We start from the raw sequence: 20,484 nt of genomic DNA on the forward strand, positions 1-20,484 counted from the left end.
CATGAGTTCATTTCATAGAGGTTCATATTCATAGCAGAAATGGTGAGCTTTGTAGTTGCAAAGAGTTCTTTCAGAAATAGTTCATAGGTTATAGTCCAATATGCAAATCTCATATTCAGGGTATACCGTCATAACTGGGACCTCAGTCTTGCGATTCAAACTTCCACTGATGAAGCCTAAGCAGATCTGAGATGACAGAATCAGGCCCCAAGGATCTTTTATACAATTTCATGTCTTTTGACAAGTTGGAGTTCCCTGGGGAACAAAGGATAATTAGAATGACTTTGAAAGAGGTTTCAGAGGAACAGCCGTGTTAGTCTGTATTCGCAAAAAGAAAAGGAGTACTTGTGGCACCTTAGAGACTAACCAATTTATTTGAGCATGAGCTTTCGTGAGCTACAGCTCACTTCATCAGATGTTTACCGTGGAAACTGCAGCAGACTTTATATACACACAGAAATCATGAAACAATACCTCCTCCCACCCCACTGTCCTGCTGGTAATAGCTTATCTAAAGTGATCAACAGGTGGGACATTTCCAGCACAAATCCAGGTTTTCTCACCCTCCACCCCCCCACACAAATTCACTCTCCTGCTGGTGCTAGCCCATCCAAAGTGACAACTCTTTACATAATCAAGTCGGGCTATTTCCTGCATAGATCAAGGTTTTCTCACATCCCCCCCACCCCCATACACACACAAACTCACTCTCCTGCTGGTAATAGCTCATCTAAACTGACCATTCTCCAGGTTTAAATCCAAGTTAAACCAGAACATCTGGGGGGGGGGGTAGGAAAAAACAAGAGGAAACAGGCTACCTTGCATAATGACTTAGCCACTCCCAGTCTCTATTTAAGCCTAAATTAATAGTATCCAATTTGCAAATGAATTCCAATTCAGCAGTTTCTCGCTGGAGTCTGGATTTGAAGTTTTTTTGTTTTAAGATAGCGACCTTCATGTCTGTGATTGCGTGACCAGAGAGATTGAAGTGTTCTCCGACTGGTTTATGAATGTTATAATTCTTGACATCTGATTTGTGTCCATTTATTCTTTTACGTAGAGACTGTCCAGTTTGACCAATGTACATGGCAGAGGGGCATTGCTGGCACATGATGGCATAGATCACATTGGTGGATGTGCAGGTGAACGAGCCTCTGATAGTGTGGCTGATGTTATTAGGCCCTGTGATGGTGTCCCCTGAATAGATATGTGGGCACAATTGGCAACGGGCTTTGTTGCAAGGATAAGTTCCTGGGTTAGTGGTTCTGTTGTGTGGTATGTGGTTGTTGGTGAGTATTTGCTTCAGGTTGCGGGGCTGTCTGTAGGCAAGGACTGGCCTGTCTCCCAAGACTTGTGAGAGTGTTGGGTCATCCTTTAGGATAGGTTGTAGATCCTTAATAATGCGTTGGAGGGGTTTTAGTTGGGGGCTGAAGGTGACGGCTAGTGGCGTTCTGTTATTTTCTTTGTTAGGCCTGTCCTGTAGTAGGTAACTTCTGGGAACTCTTCTGGCTCTATCAATCTGTTTCTTTACTTCTGCAGGTGGGTATTGTAGTTGTAAGAAAGCTTGACAGAGATCTTGTAGGTGTTTGTCTCTGTCTGAGGGGTTGGAGCAAATGCGGTTGTATCGCAGAGCTTGGCTGTAGACGATGGATCGTGTGGTGTGGTCAGGGTGAAAGCTGGAGGCATGCAGGTAGGAATAGCGGTCAGTAGGTTTACGGTATAGGGTGGTGTTTATGTGGCCATTGTTTATTAGCACTGTAGTGTCCAGGAAGTGGATCTCTTGTGTGGACTGGACCAGGCTGAGGTTGGTGGTGGGATGGAAATTGTTGAAATCATGGTGGAATTCGTCAAGGGCTTCTTTTCCATGGGTCCAGATGATGAAGATGTCATCAATATAGCGCAAGTAGAGTAGGGGCTTTAGGGGACGAGAGCTGAGGAAGCGTTGTTCTAAATCAGCCATAAAAATGTTGGCATACTGTGGGGCCATGCGGGTACCCATAGCAGTGCCGCTGATCTGAAGGTATACATTGTCCCCAAATGTGAAATAGTTATGGGTAAGGACAAAGTCACAAAGTTCAGCCACCAGGTTAGCCGTGACATTATCGGGGATAGTGTTCTTGACGGCTTGTAGTCCATCTTTGTGTGGAATGTTGGTGTAGAGGGCTTCTACATCCATAGTAGCCAGGATGGTGTTATCAGGAAGATCACCGATGGATTGAAGTTTCCTCAGGAAGTCAGTGGTGTCTCGAAGGTAGCTGGGAGTGCTGGTAGCGTAGGGCCTGAGGAGGGAGTCTACATAGCCAGACAATCCTGCTGTCAGGGTGCCAATGCCTGAGATGATGGGGCGCCCAGGATTTCCAGGTTTATGGATCTTGGGTAGTAGATAGAATATCCCAGGTCGGGGTTCCAGGGGTGTGTCTGTGCGGATTTGATCTTGTGCTTTTTCAGGAAGTTTCTTGAGCAAATGCTGTAGTTGCTTTTGGTAACTCTCAGTGGGATCATAGGGTAATGGCTTGTAGAAACTCGTGTTGGAGAGCTGCCGAGCAGCCTCTTGTTCATATTCCGACCTATTCATGATGACAACAGCACCTCCTTTGTCAGCCTTTTTGATTATGATGTCAGAGTTGTTTCTGAGGCTGTGGATGGCATTGCGTTCCGCATGGCTGAGGTTATGGGGCAAGTGATGCTGCTTTTCCACAATTTCAGCCCGTGCACGTCGGCGGAAGCACTCTATGTAGAAGTCCAGTCTGCTGTTTCGACCTTCAGGAGGAGTCCATCTAGAATCCCTCTTTCTGTAGTGTTGGCAGGGAGACCTCTGTGGATTAGTATGTTGTTCAGAGGTATTTTGGAAATATTCCTTGAGACGGAGACGTCGAAAATAGGATTCTAGGTCACCACAGAACTGTATCATGTTCGTGGGGGTGGAGGGGCAGAAGGAGAGGCCCCGAGATAGAACAGCTGCTTCTGCTGGGCTGAGAGTATAGTTGGATAGGTTAACAATATTGCTAGGTGGGGTGAGGGAACCATTGCTGTGGCCCCTTGTAGCATGTAGTAGTTTAGAAAGTTTAGTGTCTTTTTTCTTTTGTAGAGAAGCAAAGTGTGCGTTGTAAATGGCTTGTCTAGTTTTAGTAAAATCCAGCCACGAGGAAGTTTGTGTGGAAGGTTGGTTCTTTATGAGAGTATCCATTTTTGAGAGCTCATTCTTAATCTTTCCCTGTTTGCTGTAGAGGATCTTGATCAGGTGATTCCGCAGTTTCTTTGAGAGCGTGAGGCACAAGCTGTCAGCATAGTCTGTGTGGTATGTAGATTGTAATGGATTTTTGACCTTCAGTCCTTTTGATACGATGTCCATCTGTTTGCATTTGGAAAGGAAGATGATGTCTGTCTGTATCTGTACAAGTTTCTTCATGCAGTTGATAGATTTCCACTCCATACGGCTAAATGCAGTGCCTTGCATAATGACAGGTTTCAGAGGAACAGCCGTGTTAGTCTGTATTCGCAAAAAGAAAAGGAGTACTTGTGGCACCTTAGAGACTAACCAATTTATTTGAGCATGAGCTTTCGTGAGCTACAGCTCACTTCATCAGATGTTTACCGTGGAAACTGCAGCAGACTTTATATACACACAGAAATCATGAAACAATACCTCCTCCCACCCCACTGTCCTGCTGGTAATAGCTTATCTAAAGTGATCAACAGGTGGGACATTTCCAGCACAAATCCAGGTTTTCTCACCCTCCACCCCCCCACACAAATTCACTCTCCTGCTGGTGCTAGCCCATCCAAAGTGACAACTCTTTACATAATCAAGTCGGGCTATTTCCTGCATAGATCAAGGTTTTCTCACATCCCCCCCACCCCCATACACACACAAACTCACTCTCCTGCTGGTAATAGCTCATCTAAACTGACCATTCTCCAGGTTTAAATCCAAGTTAAACCAGAACATCTGGGGGGGGGGGGTAGGAAAAAACAAGAGGAAACAGGCTACCTTGCATAATGACTTAGCCACTCCCAGTCTCTATTTAAGCCTAAATTAATAGTATCCAATTTGCAAATGAATTCCAATTCAGCAGTTTCTCGCTGGAGTCTGGATTTGAAGTTTTTTTGTTTTAAGATAGCGACCTTCATGTCTGTGATTGCGTGACCAGAGAGATTGAAGTGTTCTCCGACTGGTTTATGAATGTTATAATTCTTGACATCTGATTTGTGTCCATTTATTCTTTTACGTAGAGACTGTCCAGTTTGACCAATGTACATGGCAGAGGGGCATTGCTGGCACATGATGGCATAGATCACATTGGTGGATGTGCAGGTGAACGAGCCTCTGATAGTGTGGCTGATGTTATTAGGCCCTGTGATGGTGTCCCCTGAATAGATATGTGGGCACAATTGGCAACGGGCTTTGTTGCAAGGATAAGTTCCTGGGTTAGTGGTTCTGTTGTGTGGTATGTGGTACTTAGCTATATGAATTAACATAAGGCCATCTGCTTGTTCCTCCACCATTCACAGTACATTTCAAAGAGAGATGAATACCGAGATATCCCGTGTTTACAATTCATTTAAATGATATGATGTTCTTTTGGTCTCTGAATTATCAGAATACAGCATAGACAGGGACTGTTGATTACTTTGTCGACCCTACTCATACACAAAATACACAAAAACACAAACATTATCTCCCCACGTCTTTTGAGGGTTATTTATTTTGCAGGATGTTTAACCCTTTTTAGCCATGCTTCACAGATGTATTAGCAAAAGTGTTGTAAGCAAGACATGACACGTAATCTTTCCACTCTACTACACACAGATTAGCTTCAACTAGTGTACTGTGTCCAGTTCTGGGTGTCATATTTCAGGAAAGATGTTGACAAATGGAGACAGCCCAGAGAAGAGCAACAAAAATTATTAAAGGTCTAGAAAACATGATCTATAAGGGAAGATTGAAAAAATTGGGTTTGTTTAGTCTGGAGAAGTACATAAAAATTTGTTACAAGGAGTAGGGAGAAAAATTGTTCTCCTTAACCTCTGAGGCTAGGACAAGAAGCAATGCTCTTAAATTGCCGCAAAGGCAGTTTAGATTGGATATTAGGAAAAACTTCCTAAGTGTCAGTGTGGTTAAGCACTGGAATGAATTGCCTAGCTGGGTTATGGGATCTCCATCATTGGAGATTTTTAAGACCAGGTTACACAAACACCTGCCAGGGATGGTCTAGAGATAATACTTAGTCCCACCATGAGTGCAGGGGATTGGACTAGATGACTTCTGGAAGTCCCTTCCAGTCCACAATTCTATGATTCTGTAAGACCTTGGATAGTTTTTATAGCCATAAGTATAGAAAGATACTCTTGTTCTTTGAGGAATGTCTGACCTCTTTCTGTTATAGCATTGTGTTGGGCGGTGGTGTGATATAGATGTTTTAATGGCATAAGTTTTTTGATTTTATAACTCAGCAGTGGCAGATCCTTGATGCATCATGCTAAGTAACTGATAATAAAATCTTTACATAACACTATTAGTTATTCTGGATATGCCACACAATTTAAAGGACAAAAACACTTTTCCAAATATTTGTGAGATTAAAAGAATATTATAGGACAATTTTTCTTTATTTTCAGTTGTAACACCAGATTTATCTTAGCTACCCTGAGCCAATGTTTAGTGTTCACAAGAAATATACAAATATGTAGAAATTTCCTCCAAAAGCCTTTATATACATACAAATGTCAAGTTTTGGGGAAATTTCTTTGTGCCACTTTTCAGAGTTAAGAGCAAGTTTTGATTCCCAATGGGAAAGTGAAACTCTCCCCTTTTCAGTAACATAGATCTACTTACAGTCCTTCAGGATCTCCAGGTAGCAAACCTTAGAACTCTCACTGGTGCATGACAGAATAGTATCTATGGTGAGTCTGGGACCATTTAAATATTTCTAGGTGTGGTGAGGGAGCATATTCTACATTTGGAGGGGGGAAAGGAAATATTTCTCTGGAAACATTTCCAATTTTTGAAGTGGTCAGTGGCTTGGGATCTCACAAGTTGTCATGAAAGATTAAGTGGTGGACAGAGGGCAACTGAATGAATCCGTAAACTTGGGGGCCATGACCTATGATTAGAAAATTGCTAATATAGTACCTATTTATAAGAAAGGGGAGAAAGTGATCCAGGAAACTACAGGCCTGTTAGTTTGACCTAAATTGTATTCAAGGTCTTGGAACAAATTTTGAAAGAGATCGTAGGTAAGGCCAAAGAGGTGTAAACAGTAACAGGGATGAAATACAACATGGTTTTACAAAAGGTAGATAATGCCAGACCAACCTGATCTCCTTCTTGGAGAAGATAATTGATTTTTAGACAAAGGAAATGCAGCAGATCTAATCAACCTGGATTTCAGTAAGGCATTTGATACAGTTCCACATGGGAACTTATTAGTTAAATTGGAAAATATAGGGATTAATATGAGAATTTAAAGGTGGATAAGGAACTGGTTAAAGGGGAAACTACAGTGAATCATACTGAAAGGTGAACTGTCAGTTTGGAGAGAAATCAGTCTTAGGACCAATCTTATTTAACATGTTGATTAATGACATTGGCACTAAAAATGGGAGTGTGCTAATAAAATTTCTGGATGACATAAGGTTGGGAAGTATTGCCAATATAGAGGAGGATTGGAATATCATACAAGAAGATTCATCAACTTCTTGAAACCTAGAGTAATAGAAATCAGATTAAATTTATAGTGTAAAGTGCAAGGTCATGCCCTTGGGGACTAAACAAGAATTTTGGCAATAAGCTGGGGATGTGTCAGTTGGAAGTGACAGAGGAGGAGAACGGCCTGGATGTATTGGTCAATCACAGGGTGACTATGAGCCTCCAAAGTGATGCAGCCATGAAAAATCTAATGCAATCCTATGATTCATCTGGCAAGGTATTTCCAGTAAACATAGGGAAGTGTTATTACCATTATGCAAGGCCCTGGTGAGACCTCATCTGGAATACTGTGTGCAGTTCTGGTCTCCCATGTTTAAGAAAGATTAATTCAAACAGGAACAGGTGCAGAGAAGGGCTGCTAGGATGATCAGAGGAATGGAAGATCTACACTGACAGGAGACTCTGGGAGTTTAGCTTGTTAACCAAAAGAAGACTGAGGGGAGATATGATTGCTCTCTATAAATGCATCAAAAGGATCAATACCAAGGGAAGGAAATGAGTTATTTAAGTTAAGCACCAATATTGACACAAGAACAGATGGATATGAACTGGCTGTCAACATGTTTAGTCTTGAAATTAGATAAAGGTTTCTAACCATCAGAGGAGTGAAGTTCTAAAATAGACTTCCAAGGAGAACAATGAAAGCAAAAACCCTAACTGAATTCAAGACTGAGCTTGATAATTTTATGGAAAGGAAGGTATGATGAGATTGCCAACAATGGCAAGTGGCCTATCTGCGACTGCTAATAGCAAATATACCCAAGTGCTGAAGATGGGACACTAGATGGGGAGGGTTCTGAGTTACTACAGACAATATTTTCTCAGGTGTATGGCTGTTGGGTCTTACCAACATGCTCAGGATCCAACTGATCACCATATATGGGGTTGGGAAGGAATTTTTCCAGTGGTCAGATTGGCAGAGACTTCTGGGGGGTGGGAGGGGTGTTTGCCTACCTCTGCATCATGGGGCACGGGTCACTTAGTGGTTTAAACTAGAGTAAATGGTGGATTCTCTGTAATTTGAAATCTTTAAATCATGAGGATGTGAGAACTTTAAGGACTTCAGTAACTCAGTGAGAAGTTATGGGTCTATCACAGGCATGGGTGGGCGAGGTTCTGTGGCCTGCAGTGTGCAGGCTGTCAGACTCGATGATCACAGTGGTTTCCTTCTGGCCTTGAAGTCTGTGAGTCTCAGTGGCCAAAGATGCAGGATGAACCAAATAATCATGTGATTTTATTCATTATATGGATAGGCAGTTTGTCAAATGTGGAATATATCTGTATATGTGTGTGTTGGGAATCTGTATATAAATACACATGTTTGTCAGTTCATATTTTGCATTTATGCATTATTACCCTCTTCTGGTATAATTTTCAATGAAGCCTCTCATTCTATTCTCAATTGTTAACTGAATGTTAAAACTACAGAATTGAAAATTTATGGAGTACAGATTATTTTATGTCACTCATTTGACAGAGCTCATCCATAGTGAGCGCTCATGTTTTCTGTATTCCTATTTCATCCATTGAGCTGGTAATGAATACTGGGACTTAAATGGCAGATTTGACCAAGTCAAAATATCTGAGATATGAACAACATATTACTTCGTGTGACATATGTATATGTTAGGAATAAGGTCACTTAAAAGGATATTAGAATATGACAACTGAACACAAATGACAGTCAAACAGATGGACTGTTAGATTAAAAGATATATCTGATAAGTCTAGAAAAATCTGAGTATGTGTAATTCATACACAACCATATTTAAACTACAGCAAACATTATCAGTAACTCTTTCAAGGGAATAAAGTGAGATCCCCTACCACCCAACATTTTGTTCCTTCCCTCGGTATCAGGTATATTTACCAAAGAAACAGAAAGTGGCTTATTTACAATATTAAATCTCAAATATAAAATACCGATTTAAAATTTCCAGCGCGGAGATGCTGCAGTTATTGGTTGAGGCTCTGAGTGCCGCTGTTCACCAATCAGGGGGAGAAATGCAATGAGAGATCCAGCCAGCCCAGCCCGCAGTTACACAGCGCAGAACGCAGAGTGAACAGATTCATACTCACTGGGTCTGGACGACATTAAAGGATGATATTTGCTGAAATAGGATTTCCTTTAACTCTTGATATTTTTGGAAACATTTCATAGAATCATAGAATATCAGGGTTGGAAGGGACCTCAGGATATCATCTGGTCCAACCCCCTGCTGAAAGCAGGACCAATCTTGAATTTTTGCCCCAGATCCCCTAACTGGCCCCCTCAAGGATTGAACTCACAACCCTGGGTTTAGCAGGCCAATGCTCAAACCACTGAGCTATCCCTTCCAAAGATAAACTGTAAACAGAGATCTTTCCCCTGATGGAGAATCAGATGCTTCTCACATCACTGCAGGAATGGCAGATACAAAAGGCTCCAGTACTGCAAAGGGTGAGCCCTGTTCTGCTTTATGTTGGTTACCATTTTGAAGACAGTTTCTGGGCAGGTTCGCTATTTGATTCTGGACTAAACGGAGAAAGGATCTTTTGTGGGGAATGTCGCAAAGAATCTGGGGCTGGATGTAAAGCAGCTCTCAGAACATGGAGTCCGCCTTGTTTCCACAGGTGGGACTTGGTATTTTGCTTTGAATTTTGAGAGGCCATTTAATCGCCACAGAAAGGATAGACAGACAGCAGATCTGTGGCAGGCTGGAGGAGTGTCTGTTAAACTGTGAGGCTATAGTGGAGGGAGGATAAAATGAAGCTTTATAGAGTTGAAATTGAAGTCACAGGTATTAATGACAATGCTCCCAGCTTCCAAGCGGAAGAAATTGAGATAAAAATTAGTGAAACAACAGCTCCGGGATCGTGATTTCTTCTCCCAGAAGCGCAGGACACACATTTTGGAACTAATACTCTCCAGAGCTGTCAGCTCAGCAGTAATAGGCACGTTTCTCTCGATGTGCAAAATGGATCAAATGGAGTAAAATATGCCAAATTGGTGCTGGAAAAGTCTTTGGACAGGGAAGAAAAAGCTGTTCAGGATCTAGGCCTCACAGCTAGAGATGGGGGGGTCCAATCAGGTCTGGCACTGTGCAAATTAGAATTATCGTTCTCAATGGAAGTGACAATGTGCCGGTTTTTACTGAGCCTGTCTAGAAAGTGAACGTTTTGGAAAATTTTGCAGAAAGGTTCCAGGGTGGTTCCAGTAAAAACCACTGATCTGGATGAAGGAGTCAACAAAGAGATAAAATACTCATCCAGGAAAATAACAGAGAAAGCTTTCAAAATATTCCACTTGGACTCGAAAAAGGGCAGAATGACAGTCATGGGGAACCTGAATTTTGAGGAATCTGCGTTATATGAAATTGAGGTGCAAGCGCATGACTGGGGAGGCCATTGTGACAGATCAAAAGTTGTTCTTGTGGTCAATTGTGTGAATGACAACGCTCCCAAAATTACTATCAGGTCTCTCTTCAATTCAGTCCCCGAGGACTGTCCATCCGGGACTGTGATCGCGCTATTAGACGTAGAAGATTTTGAGATTGTAGTTCAAGAAAAAATGAAGCTTTATAGAGTTTAAGTTGAAATCACAGATATTAATGACAATGCTCCCAACTTCCAGGCGGAAGAATTGGTAGTAAAAATCAGCAAGACAACAGCACCGGGATCTTGGTTTCCCCTGCAGGAGGCGCAAGACCCAGATTTAGGGATAAATTCTCTGCAGAGCTACCACCTCAGCAGTAATAGGCATTTCTCTCTGGATGTGCAAACTGGATCAGATGGAGTTAAATATGCAGAACTGGTGCTGGAAAAGTGAAAAACAAGCTGTTCATGATCTAATCCTCACAGCCACTGACGGGGGAGATCCAGTCACATCTGGCGCGGTGCAAATCCACGTTATTGTTCATGATGCTAATAACAAAGCACCAGTTTTCACCAGTCAGACAAAGCACCAGTCAGCCTGCTTATAAAATTAGTGTTTTAAAAAATATGCCTGTGGGGTCCGTGATGGTGACAGTGAAAGCGACTGATCCAGATGAAGGAATACACCAAGAGGTAAAATTCTCAATCAGAAAGATAACTAATAAAGCTTCACAGATATTCCACTTGGATTCATGGATGGGAGAATTAACAGTCATGGGGAACTTGGACTTTGAAGAAGCTGCGTTGTATGAAATTGAAGTTCAAGCCCATGACGGTGGAGGTCTTTTTGACAAATCCAAAATTGTGATAGTTGTTAGCGATGTGAATGACAACGCTCCAGAATTAACAATAACATCTCTTGTCAGCTCAATCCCTAAGGGCTCTCCCCCCGGGACTGTCATCGCCCTTTTAAATGTGCAAGATCTAGATTCAGGAGAGAACGGAGAGGTCACGTGCTCGACACCCAGCAGCCTCCCTTTCCAGGTGAGGAAATTGTTGGATAAGTATTACAGTCTGGTGACAGACCGAGCCCTGGACAGGGAGCAGGTGGCTGCATACAATACCACAATGACTGCCACAAACAATGGGACTCCTCCTCTTTCTACAGCCACCACGATCCCACTCCAGATTTTAGACACGAACGACAACAGTTCCCTCTTCAATAAAACATCCTACACAGGCTACTTCACAGAGAATAACCTGAGAGGAGTCTCCATTTTCTCCCTGAGGGTGAGTGACCCCAACTGGGGGGAGAACGCCTGTCAGGGTTCCCTCCCCACTCTGAACTCTGAGGTACAGATGTGGTGACCCACATGAAAGACCCCCTAAACTTATTTTTACCAGCTTAGGTTAAAACTTTCCCAAGGAACAAATCCTTTCCTTGTCATTGGATGGTACTGCTGCCACCACCAAGTGATTTAGACAAAAATTCAGGAAAAAGGGCCACTTGGAGTCCCTATTTCCCAAAAATATTCCCCCAAGCCCCTTCACCCCCTTTCCTGGGGAGGTTTGAGAATAATATACTAACCAATTCATTACAATGTGAGCACAAACCAAACCCCTTGGTTTTTAGGACACTGAAAATCAATCAGGTTCTTAAAAGAAGAACTTTATTATAAAGAAAAAAGTAAAAGAAGCACCTCTGCAAAATCAGGATGAAGGTAACTTTACAGGGTGATAAAAAGGACTCCCCTCTGGACTTAGCTTTACAGTTCTAAAACCAAGAATAATCTACCCCTTAGCATAGGGAAAATTCACAAGCTAAAACAGAAGATAATCTAACACATTTCCTTGCCATTACTACAATTTTTGTAATTTTACATGTATCATGTCAGGTATGTTTTTATGAGATGTTTTACCTGCTTGGTGTCTCTCTTCACCCAAAAAGGGAACAAACAAAGAGAGCACAAAGAAAACTCCCCTCACCCCCAGATTTGAAAGTATCTTCTTTCCCCATTGGTCCTTCTGGTCATGTGCCAACTAGGTTAATTGAGCTGATTAACCCCTTACAGCTTCCCTATGTGTATTTATGACAACACCAGAGTCACTTACTCAGTTACCGAGGGTCAGATCCAGGAAGCTCCACTCTTCTCCTCCATCTCCATTAACTCCAAGACTGGGGCTCTCTACGCTCTGCACTCCTTTGATTACGAACAGTTCTAGGAGATTTGGTTCCAAGTGCAGGCTAAGGATGGGAGTTTACTGCCTCTCCTCAGTAATGTCTCCATCACTCTCTTTATATTGGATCAGAATGACAACACCCCACACATCTTACACCCCTCCTTTCCCATCGATGGCTCCAGGGGAATGGAGTTGGCCCCTCACTCCTCCGAGCCAGGTTACCTGACCACTAAGGTGGTGGTGGTGGATGCAGACTCCAGGCAGAATTCCTGGCTCTCCTACCAGCTGCTAAAGGCTACAGAGCCAGGACTCTTCACTGCAGGCAGGGCTGGCCTTACCATGAGGTGAACTGAGGCTGCTGCTTCAGGTGCCAGACTGTGGGGGGGAGGGACGCCACTAGGACCCAGATGTAGAAAATTGTGTCTGCCACTGGTGCAGATGTATTCTCTCTGCTCTAGATGCAGAGAAGGTGGAGTTCTGTGGTGGAGGAAGAAGGGCACAAGAGACATAACAGGTGTGCAGGAGAAAAGGTGAGAGGGAATAACGGAAAGCAGCATGAGCTGCAGGGAGAGAGAGGAGGAGGAGCCTCTTATGTACCTCTCTAGCACCCCCTGGAACCTGGACTGATTAACACCAGCTTCTCAGGGAGCTTCCTGTTTCCTGCTGCTTCCCTGAACTCACTTGAGGAGAACAGGCAGTCAACTGAAGTAGTAGGAGCCAGTTAGGCCCTTAAGACACTGATATCTTCCCTCACTCAGGCCCTGCTACCAGCCTGCTTATTTGTCCCCTTCAAGTGAGAGTTAAGAGCCACGATAGCTGGCACAGAACAGCAGTCATGAGTGAAAGAAAACACCCCGCAGGAGCAGCATTCAGAAAAAGCAAGAAAGCAAAGGAATCTTTTCTATCTAAGCAGGAAGGAGCTCTCTTGAGATACATAGACACAAATGTTCATGGTTAGCCGTCCAGCCCCAGTGAGGATGTGAGTGGTGAGGTGATGCCTGATCTTCCATTTAGTCAGAGTGCAGGTGACCTGGCAGCTACTGCAGCATCCATATCTCCATCTCAAATGGATGTAACCATGCACATTCCTGAAGAAAAGTGTAGATCAGAGAAGAGTGTGGTGGAGGTGCAAGAAACAGCTGCTACTGAGTTTAGTTCTTTAAGTCTAGATGATCCAGGACTGTGGACCCACTTGAGCAGTAGCCTGAGGGACTTCCTTGTACTGCATGGGCCACAGCAAGTGAAAAACTTCATGTTCCCCAAAGACAATGAAAATAGAAGGTTCCATCCAACACATTACTGATGTGATATCCCCAATGGTGACAAAGTGGAGAGGCCATGGCTTATGTACTCAAAAACCCAGAATGCTGCATACTGTTTTGTTGGAAACTCCTCCAGTCTAATGTTCCAGCCACATTGGGTTCTCCAGGAACAAAGGGCTGGAAAAATCTGGCTAGAAATCTGGCATGCCATGAGAAGACAGCAAATCACCAGAGAGCATTCCATAGGTGGAAAGAGCTTGAGATGAGACTAAGGTTAAAGGCCACTATAGATGATCAGCATCAAGAGAAGATTGCGTCAGAGTTGCTTTACTGGCAAAATGTTCTGAAAAGATTCATTGCCACTGTGAGAATGCTTGCTACCCAAAACCTAGCACTGCATGGCACTTCAGGTCAGCTGTATGTGCCAAACAATGGAAATTTCCTTAAAATTGTGGAGCTGATGGCTGAGTTTGATGCTGTATTCCAGGAGCATCTAAGAAGAGTCACCACCCAAGAAATGTACACACACCACTACCTTGGAAAAACAATTCAAATGAGATCATACAGTTACTGGCAACAATAGTCAAATAGAAGATTGCGGCAGATCTGAAGTCAGCAAGATATCACTCTGTTATTCTGGACTGCACACCTGACATCAGCCATATGGAACAAATGACTTTAATGGTGCATTTTGTAACAAGAACAGAACCTAGTGAAAATGTCCCTGCAATGGTGACTGTCAGAGAGCATTTTCTAGAATTTATTGACATTGATGATACTACAGGAGTTGGTATGAGAAATGTGCTTCTTAAAAAGCTGGGAGATACGGGAATTGTGATAGCTGACATGAGAGCTCAGGGCTACGATAATGGTGCCAACATGAGAGGAAAGAACAGAGGAGTGCAGACACAGATCCGAGAGTTAAACCCTCTAGCTTTTTTTTTCCCATGCAGTTCCCATTCATTGAACTTGATGGTCAGTGATGCAGCATCAGGTTCTAGTGAGACTGCTGAATTTTTTAATGTAATTCAAAGCATCTATGTATTTTTCTCTGCATCAACTCATAGATGGAAAATTTTGAAGCAACATCTGGAAACATCCTCTCTGACACTGAAACCACTGAGTGCCACACTATGGGAAAGTCAAGTGGAGGCAATAAAGCCGATCAAACATCAAATTGGGAAGATAGATGATTCCATAGTTGCGATTATGGAGGATAATGCTATGACAGGAACTGTTCATGGGAGAAGAGTGGCAGGGGGAAATGGAATCACCAGAAACATACATAACTTCAAATTTCTGTGTGGCTTAGTGCTGTGGCATGACATACTGTTTGAGATAAATGTTGTAAGCAAAAGACTCCAAGGTGTTGACCTTGATATATCTGGAGCAATGGAACCACTGGACAAAGCAAAGTCATACCTACAGTCTTACCGGTCAGATGAGGTATTTCAAAATGTTCTGAAGAATGCACAGAAGTTGGCAGAGGAACTTCACCCTGAAGCTATTTTCCCACCCATTCAAGAATACAAGAGTCACCAAAGAAGAAGACATTTTGATTACGAGGCATGGGATAATCCCATAAGAGACCCCAAACAACAGTTCAAACTTGATTTTTTTAACCAGGTACTAGATTGTGCAATACAGTCAATTGAAGAATGTTTCAGCTCAAAGAACACAGCAGTATATTTGGGATGTTGTATGATATTCCAAAACTCTTCACTGTACCTCAAGAAGACCTACACCAGCAATGCAGGGCACTAGAGACAGTACTGACACCTGATGACATGCGCGATATTGATGCGAGTGATTTAGGGGATGAACTGAAAGCCCTTTCAAGATACATTTCAGCAGGATCAACTCCAAAGGTTGTTCTGGAATATATGTGCATAAATAAGATGACCACCCTCTTTCCAAATGCTTTTGTTGCTCTGCGCATACTTCTAACACTTCCTGTAACAGTTGCCAGTGGAGAACACAGCTTCTCCAAGCTGAAGTTAATAAAAACACATCTATGCTCCACAATGACACAGGAGAGCTGATCAGCCTTGTAGCCATCTCAACAGAGCATGAGCTGGCCCAGACCGTGGACCTTCAGGAAGCAGTTCAAATCTTTGCAACCAAGAAGGCACGGAAAGCACCACTTTGATTATTCAAACAGCTAATAATCCCAGTAAAAAGAAAAGGAGTACTTGTGGCACCTTAGAGACTAACCAATTTATTTGAGCATGAGCTTTCGTGAGCTACAGCTCACTTCATCGGATGCATGCCGTGGAAACTGCAGCAGACTTTATTTATACACAGAGAATATGAAAAAATACCTCCTCCCACCCCACTGTCCTGCTGGTAATAGTTTATCTAAAGTGATCATCAGGTGGGCCATTTCCAGCACAAATCCAGGTTTTCTCACCCTCCACCCCCCCACACAAATTCACTCTCCTGCTGGTGATAGCCCATCCAAAGTGACAACTCTTTACACAATGTGCATGATTATAAAGTTGGGCCATTTCCTGCACAAATCCAGGTTCTCTCACCCCCTCACCCCCCTCCCAAAAACCACACACACAAACTCACTCTCCTGCTGGTAATAGCTCATCCAAAGTGACCATTCTCCCTACAATGTGCATAATTAAGGTGGGCCATTTCCAGCACAAATCCAGGTTTTCTCACATCCCCCCCACCCCCATACACACACAAACTCACTCTTCTGCTGGTAATAGCTCATCCAAACTGACCACTCTCCAAGTTTAAATCCAAGTTAAACCAGAACATCTGGGGGGGGGGGGGGGTAGGAAAAAACAAGAGGAAATAGGCTACCTTGCATAATGACTTAGCCACTCCCAGTCTCTATTTAAGCCTAAATTAATAGTATCCAATTTGCAAATGAATTCCAATTCAGCAGTATCTCGCTGGAGTCTGGATTTGAAGTTTTTTTGTTTTAAGATAGCGACCTTCATGTCTGTGATTGCGTGACCAGAGAGATTGAAGTGTTCTCCGACTGGTTTATGAATGTTATAATTCTTGACATCTGATTTGTGTCCATTTATTCTTTTACGTAGAGACTGTCCAGTTTGACCAATGTACATGGCAGAGGGGCATTGCTGGCACATGATGGCATATATCACATTGGTGGATGTGCAGGTATACGAGCCTCTGATAGTGTGGCTGATGTTATTAGGCCCTGTGATGGTGTCCCCTGAATAGATATGTGGGCACAATTGGCAACGGGCTTTGTTGCAAGGATAAGTTCCTGGGTTAGTGGTTCTGTTGTGTGGTATGTGGTTGTTGGTGAGTATTTGCTTCAGGTTGCGGGGCTGTCTGTAGGCAAGGACTGGCCTGTCTCCCAAGATTTGTGAGAGTGTTGGGTCATCCTTTAGGATAGGTTGTAGATCCTTAATAATGCGTTGGAGGGGTTTTAGTTGGGGGCTGAAGGTGACGGCTAGTGGTGTTCTGTTATTTTCTTTGTTAGGCCTGTCCTGTAGTAGGTAACTTCTGGGAACTCTTCTCGCTCTATCAATCTGTTTCTTTACTTCCGCAGGTGGGTATTGTAGTTGTAAGAAAGCTTGACAGAGATCTTGTAGGTGTTTGTCTCTGTCTGAGGGGTTGGAGCAAATGCGGTTGTATCGCAGAGCTTGGCTGTAGACGATGGATCGTGTGGTGTGGTCAGGGTGAAAGCTGGAGGCATGCAGGTAGGAATAGCGGTCAGTAGGTTTCCGGTATAGGGTGGTGTCTATGTGACCATTGTTTATTAGCACTGTAGTGTCCAGGAAGTGGATCTCTTGTGTGGACTGGACCAGGCTGAGGTTGGTGGTGGGATGGAAATTGTTGAAATCATAGTGGAATTCCTCAAGGGCTTCTTTTCCATGGGTCCAGATGATGAAGATGTCATCAATATAGCGCAAGTAGAGTAGGGGCTTTAGGGGACGAGAGCTGAGGAAGCGTTGTTCTAAATCAGCCATAAAAATGTTGGCATACTGTGGGGCCATGCGGGTACCCATAGCAGTGCCGCTGATCTGAAGGTATACATTGTCCCCAAATGTGAAATAGTTATGGGTAAGCACAAAGTCACAAAGTTCAGCCACCAGGTTAGCCATGACATTATCGGGGATAGTGTTCCTGACGGCTTGTAGTCCATCTTTGTGTGGAATGTTGGTGTAGAGGGCTTCTACATCCATAGTGGCCAGGATGGTGCACATTGTAGGGAGAATGGTCACTTTGGATGAGCTATTACCAGCAGGAGAGTGAGTTTGTGTGTGTGGTTTTTGGGAGGGGGGTGAGAGAACCTGGATTTGTGCAGGAAATGGCCCAACTTTATTATCATGCACATTGTGTAAAGAGTTGTCACTTTGGATGGGCTATCACCAGCAGGAGAGTGAATTTGTGTGGGGGGGTGGAGGGTGAGAAAACCTGGATTTGTGCTGGAAATGGCCCACCTGATGATCACTTTAGATAAGCTATTACCAGCAGGACAGTGGGGTGGGAGGAGGTATTTTTTCATATTCTCTGTGTATAAATAAAGTCTGCTGCAGTTTCCACGGCATGCGTCCGATGAAGTGAGCTGTAGCTCACGAAAGCTCATGCTCAAATAAATTGGTTAGTCTCTAAGGTGCCACAAGTACTCCTTTTCTTTTTGTGAATACAGACTAACACGGCTGTTACTCTGAAACCTGTCATTAATAATCCCAGTGTTTACTATGCAGACAGGAAAAGTTGCATTTGCTGGTCAGGCATTTGAAAGTTAAGTGTTACTTAAAATTTTTGAACAAGGTATTTTAAGTTGTTAGTTCTCCTTTATTGGGGTAGGTAGCAGAGCAGTACCATGAGAGGAGTAGAACAGGAAGAAGGCAGAACTGAGACCTTTCAAAGTTTTGGCCCAAGTGTGGGGACATGGAGGCGACATTTGAGCTTCTTGCCTCAGATCCCAAAATATTGTGGGCTGGCCCCCTCTGTAGAACTCCACAGCGGTGAGATCAGGACAGCACGCTACTTTGTAGACAAAGATGTGCTCAAGCAAAGTCTGGTGGTTTTGGTGAAGGACAATGGGCAGCCACCTCTCTCTGCCATGGCCACTGTCACGCTGGTGGTGGCTGACAGTACCCCCGAAATCCTCTCCGATTTAAGCAGCCTCTCAGCTCCTGCAGACCTTCAGTCCAGCCTCTCCTTGTATTTGGTGATCACTGGGGCTTCTGTTTCTTGCTTGTTCTTTACCTTTATCATAGTATTACTGGCCCTGAGGCTCCGCAGGTGGAGAAACTCGCAGCTGTTTAACTCCTCAGGTGTGACTTTCAGTGGAGTTCCCCTCTCGAAGTTTGTGGGGATCGATGGAGTTAGAGCTTTTCTTCACTCCTACTCACATGTGGGTTCTCTAACCAGGGACTCCAGAAAGAGCCAGTTAAACTTTCCCAAATCAAACTATGCAAATACTCTGACCAGTCAGCACGCTTGTGAGATAAAGGATCCTATTCTAATTACTGAAGTGTTAGACAATAACAGGGATCAGACGTCCATTCAGGTCAGCTAATATTTGTTTAATCTTGTGATTTATATTTGTAAATGTAGCTAGCTGCTGATCGCTAGAGAATCACAGAATGCATCAAGTGTTTTAGAGAGAATGTTGGAGAGAGCGAGAGCGAGAGAGGTTATCGGTGATACTAGATGTTTTCCTTTCAAAGCTTTGATCATCCGAACCAGACTTTAGCATGCTATTCTGAATTGAGTTTGTAGTCAATGTTGTCCTCAGAGTACTGGACGGATATGTATATGTAAATATATTTTATGTAATAATATTTACATTGTGAACCCATTTAGAAAAGGGATTTCATAGTTTCCTGTTGCAGTTCTCATGTAACGGTGATTTGTTCAAAACTTGAGTCTGTCTTTAATCTGTGATACTATATAAATTACCTTACTTGAGATATTACGAAGTAAGGACATTTTCCTATATTTTTAGAAACATAGATTTTCAGAGAGAATAAGAATGTTACTGAAGGGCAAAATGTTTCAGTGACAGCACAGTTCTCAATATTAACTTATTTTTATAATATTTATAATATTAATATAAATATTGGATATTTAACTCCAAATATGATTTCATCTGACTTTCCGTATTGCAAATAATACAGGGTAGAAACGCATAATAATGAAACTAAAGTTATGTAAATATTTGGTTAAGAAGAAGAGACTATTTCGACATTCTTTTAAATTTCCTGCAATAATAATGTTCTTTTGTCATTTCACTTTTCCATTCCTGTTTAGTTTTTGGAATGTGTGGAAAACTATCAAATTCTTCTTTAGCGCAGTTCTATGAGAGAAAAGGACCTGGTTGCTCATTATAGTTCAACTCAAGAGAAATTTTCTTTGTACTTTTTAGAAACTACCTATGTATTCTGAGTGGGCAGATTACTTTCGAATGAAAGATCACCTAAAAGGGTCAATAAGGGCTAAGCACGAACATAGTTTTGCTCGGGAGTTTAGATGTATATTTGAACGCGCAATCACTCTATTCGGTTGCTATTCACTCTATTCGGTGCTATTTGGTTTAAAAACTATTTAAATCGCTTTAGAACTGCGCTTAGCTGAATCTCACCCATAGGAGTGTTTGCGGAGGATGTGGTTATTACATGGAAATTGTTGTTCTTGTACATAGTCATTACACAGACACACACCAAGACCTACACGCACACATACACGCATATATATGCAAACAACGACAAAGAAATCTCAATGATTTTAAGTTTTACACTGTCAGAAGATAGACACAAACACACACATATATTCAAAAAGCATTTAGATTTTAAATTTATACTTATGTTAAGAAACACAGCTGTTTATACTTCAAGGCAATGCTTTTACTATACTACATGTTTTGCATTTCCATACAAATAAGAAGAGAAAGCACAAAACAAAACAAGCAAATCTACGTGATTGTGAGTAGTACTGTACCGGCGCCTTGATAAGATCGCTGCTGTTGCAGTTTTC

General features: G+C 42.7%; 1 protein-coding gene and 1 pseudogene across 23 annotated transcripts in view; both read left to right on the plus strand.

The window, feature by feature from the left end:
* The window catches only part of LOC140915802 (protocadherin gamma-C5-like), a 384,766-nt gene that overhangs the window by 250,595 nt on the left and 113,687 nt on the right, over window positions 1-20,484 (plus strand). The gene's annotated exons all lie outside the window — the stretch shown is intronic.
* Window positions 6,798-19,027, plus strand: LOC140916413 (protocadherin gamma-A4-like; annotated as a pseudogene).

The sequence above is a fragment of the Lepidochelys kempii genome, chromosome 8 (assembly GCF_965140265.1).
Source record: "Lepidochelys kempii isolate rLepKem1 chromosome 8, rLepKem1.hap2, whole genome shotgun sequence".
Classification (NCBI taxonomy): domain Eukaryota; kingdom Metazoa; phylum Chordata; order Testudines; family Cheloniidae; genus Lepidochelys; species Lepidochelys kempii.